The sequence below is a fragment of the Vigna unguiculata genome, chromosome 3, assembly GCF_037176805.1.
Source record: "Vigna unguiculata cultivar grain cowpea cultivar isolate G323 ecotype 2 chromosome 3, ASM3717680v1, whole genome shotgun sequence".
In the NCBI taxonomy this organism is placed as follows: domain Eukaryota; kingdom Viridiplantae; phylum Streptophyta; class Magnoliopsida; order Fabales; family Fabaceae; genus Vigna; species Vigna unguiculata.
Window position 1 is genome coordinate 21,579,480 of NC_140794.1, and position 4,466 is coordinate 21,583,945.

At 32.2% G+C, this 4,466-nt stretch overlaps 1 non-coding gene across 1 annotated transcript; it reads right to left on the reverse strand.

Moving 5' to 3' along the window:
* Positions 1 to 3,406: 3,406 nt before the first annotated feature.
* On the reverse strand, positions 3,407 to 3,479 carry TRNAA-UGC (transfer RNA alanine (anticodon UGC)). Its single transcript has one exon. It is a non-coding gene; the product is annotated as a tRNA-Ala (tRNA).
* Between the last annotated feature and the right edge of the window lie 987 nt (positions 3,480 to 4,466).

The following is a 4,466-nucleotide window of genomic DNA, read 5'->3' on the forward strand; positions in this document are numbered from 1 at the left end:
AACGATATTGAAGCTAACCCTTAAAGAGAAAACTTTTACTACAAGAAACCTCAAGCACCAGAATTGGAAATTAAGATTTAGAGGAAACCCTCATAAGAAGGAAAGCTTCATTGCTGATCATCAGACTAGAAGCTCAAGCTAGGAAGAAACCAACATGGGAAGGAAACATCAAGGGCTGACCAACATCTTTGGAGCTAGAGTTGAACATTTAAAATCTATAAAAGCAAAGCTTTGCTTTATTATTTGTATGTTGATTTTCCAGTCCAGTTCTATGTACTTTTAGACACCAATTGTAATAGATTTTCAAAAATCCATGGGAGGAAGGCAACAACTCCTTATGCTTGTACTTGAAACCATTATTATTAGAAACTAAAATCTTCCTTGTGGGGATTGAATGTAAGTTCTCTAACTCTTTGTATTCTTATTTGATTCAATATATGTTATGTTCTTGCTTTACGTGTTGGTTATTTGATTTGTTCTTATTGCTTTGATGACTTGATCACTCATATTATTTCATCAAACTTAAATTACGTGGAAACTGATTTAAGTTTAAATATAATTAAATCTCCTAATGTTGGTTAGATGCTAGAAATAGATCTAAGGCTTTAACTGAATATAGAGTCTTGTTCTTAATGCGAAGGATGAGTTTAGAATTACCATGAAGAGTACTTTCAAGAACATTAAAGTAATGAACATAACTTATAGTGAGTCAATAATAGCAGAGTAGAAGAAGATTAGCCAAGTTCATTCCATTCCACAAGGTAGATGATGCAAGCTTCATTGCATATATCTTTTTTAAGGAAGTTGTGAGACTTCATGGCATCCTTATAACCACAGTGAGTGATAGGGACACAAAGTTCTTGAGCCACATTTGGAAGACATTGTGGGGTAAAGCTTGGAACTAAACTTCTCTATTCTGCAACTTGTCACCCCTAAATTGATGGCCAAACCGAGGTGATGGATTACACTTTGGTCAAATGTTGAGATGAATGATAGCTATAAATCCTAGGGAGTGGGAAGAAATATTTCCTCATATATAGAGTTTGCATATAATAGGGTGGTGCATTCCACTACTTCCCATTCTCCTTTTGAGGTTGTCTATGGGTTTAATTCCATGACACCTCTAAATCTCATTCCTCTTCCTACTCTTGAGGCATGGACTTGCCAAGATAGAGATGAGCATGCTAGATTTATTGAGACTTTCATACTCAAGTCAAGGAGAATATAGAGAGGAAGGTTGGGCAAAACCAAAAGTTTGTTAATAAAGGAATGAGAGAGGTCACCTCTAAAGAGGGTGATTGTGTGTGTGACTTCACTTGAGAAAAGAAAGGTTCCCTACTGAAAGGAAGTCCAAGTTCCACCCCAGAAGGGATGACCCTTTCAAGTTGTGAGGAAAATTAATATTATTCCTATGAGTTAGATTTACCTTATAGTGATAACATAATTCATACTTGTAATGTTGGTGATCTATCCTTTTGGTGTAGGTTTTACAATTTTGTTGTTGAATTCTCTCCAAGAAGGGGAGGATGATGAGTCCATGACTCACACCATGAATGCTTATAGGACCTTCCTAGAAAGATGACGAGGGGCATGACTATAAGGGAGACCTCTAACCTATCTTTGTCTTTATTTTCTATTTCCTTATGTTGAGTTTTCTTATGTTGACTTAAGTTGAGTTGACTTGTTGACTTGATTGGATTTGACTTGTTAACCTTTGAATTGGTTTGTTTGTTTTATAGGTCAAGCTAGTGCCAACTTGAAGGATAATATTAAAATGGAGAGGAGGACTAGACTTGGATCCAAACAAATGAGGCACATTTTGGAAAGTGGAAGAGCTTGGAGTTGACCTTCATTATAGAAGGTCAAAGGTGCAAAATAAGAAGGGGATGACAACATAACGAAGTATAGCTAAGCCGTGTCAAATATCACAAGGACGCAATTGTTGGAATGTACCCATTACTAAACATCATTCTCTCTAAAAAAAATAGTAAACAAATGGGGGTTTATTTGACAATGGATTAATAATTATAAAATAAAAGAATGATAAAAATAAATTGAAACAAAACAATGAAAATTTAAATAACTAGTTTTTTTAAAATTATAAAACAAAAAATGATAAATAACTTGAAACAATTTTTTTTAAATACCTTGATTTGTTTTTAAGAGAAAAAAAATAACAAAAAAATAAAACGTAAATTCAACATCAAATATATATATATGACCTTGAATTAAATTGAAAATTGATTAGAACCTAATAAATAAAAAAACCAAGTGATATGTGTCTGAGTGAATTTGGGAAATTGGGAGTGAATATAATAAAATAAAATTGTGGATGCAATTGTGAGATAAAAGGTAAAATAAAAAAGAAAAAATAAAAATAAAGTCAACTATTGGATTTAAATAAAATGATTAAACAAGTAGTTAAAAGAGATCAGAGCGAGAGCATGAATGAATAAAACAACTTTGATCATATAAAACTAGAAGATTAAATAGAAAACGTTAAATATATTAATAAGAGAACTAACTGAAAAGTTGTAGAGGCTCTTTATTATTTGAGTCAAAGTAACAATACAACTCAAAATTCTAAGAAAATAAAGTTAAAAGAAGGGAGGCTTTTTTTCTTTAACCTAGTGTGTTTTGTGCTTTGTGTCAACGTTTTTATTTATAAAGATGGACCAAAAGCATTATTACAGAAACAAAAATTAGAATTAATTACAATGAAACAAAATTGATTGGAACAATTAAGCTTTTCCCTAATTTGAATGATTCACAATATACACACACACACACACATATATATATATATATATATATATATATATATATATATATATATATATATATAAAAATAAGAGAAAGAAAGTATACGAATAAAATAAAATAACAAAATCTCCTTATAACATATATCTTATATTTATCATATATATTACATCTCTCATATTTTTACAATCTTCAATAATATTTCATACTGTAATTATATGACCCCTATCTAATATTTTATATTGTAATACAACTCTTAAAATTTCATAAATTCGCATCCCAATTACAAAATGCAGACTTAAGTGAAAGTTTACTGCAACCTATTACTCATAGGCCTAAAGAGGATATAAATGCATGTTATCATAAGTAGTATAACCAATCTCAATTACTTTTTACTCATATACTCATTTTAAATCTTATACTAACTTGAGCGTCGAAGTCCTTGCAGGTGGACTTTTCATCATTTGTGGTGATCCAGAGTTCAAAAAAACACCAACAATCATCACAATCCGCCTCAAAGACATCTCGACCAAATTCAATGAGAAGAGTATTTATTTTTTAAGATGTTGTTAAGTGTAAAAAAAAAAACTAAATTAGGAAGACTATATTTGGCGAGATGTTTTTCAAACGAAAAATAGAATAGAAATGGAGATGCAGGGGATCGAACCCTGTGCCTCTCGCATGCAAAGCGAGCGCTCTACCATTTGAGCTACATTCCCTTTATAAATGTGAATTTGAAAGGAATTATAAAATGTCGTAGTACTTTTTTTTTTGTGCTAAACGAAATAAAAAATGCCCTAATGAATTTCTTTAAAGGGAGACATTCAAAAACTGAACTTAAAAAGAAAGATGATGTAGGATTAACTTGATTCCTTTTAAGATTAAGAATATGGTGAGAGTTGATTAAGAAAGCCTGGTGAAAATTCTCACTGGACATTAAGATAACAAGCTATCTATATATGAATGTGCATTTCACAAAGCTCTAGAGAAGAAGATAAATGGATTGATTCAAAAACATAAACATTGAAATGCATTGAACATAAAAGCCGAATGGAAAGAAAAGAGAATGAAACATGAAAATGGAAAGACAAGAAATGGAACATGTGAGGGAGCACGCCACTACAAGGCTAGGCTAGAAGCCATGAAACCTTAAAGATGAGTGGCAGTGTGCCGCCACTTGAGTCTAGCTCAAGATAAGGCTTAAAAGTTTCACTCCCAAAAGAGGATACTCTCACAAAGGTTGAACAAAAAGGTGTATATAAATTCCAAAATGATCAACCTTTTTACATGTAGTAGAGCACCCCTTGTATAGAAGGGTTTAGGGGTCTCTAAGAAAAAACACATAAGTCCTAAAGGATTACACAATAAATATTAAACCCTATATTATAGAAGTTAGGTTAAAATGTTGCCACAAGATGGTCTCATAGAGTGGCTTCTTGGCCAGCACAAGTGCTCACATGTTCTAGATGTTTCTAAAACTCTACAAGGTGGATTCTTAACCAAGTCATGTGGTCCCTCATTCTAGATGCTTCTAGAATGCTTTGCTCCTTCTCTCTCTTCCACATGTGCTCTACAAAAGGCACCACATATGCTTCCATTTGTGTCAACTTCTTTAGTTTATTAATTCTCCTACAAAACAAGTAAATATGGATTAAGATGTTGGCTTAAGTTAATCTTGAGTCAAAAGGTCAACCCTAAACCAAGGT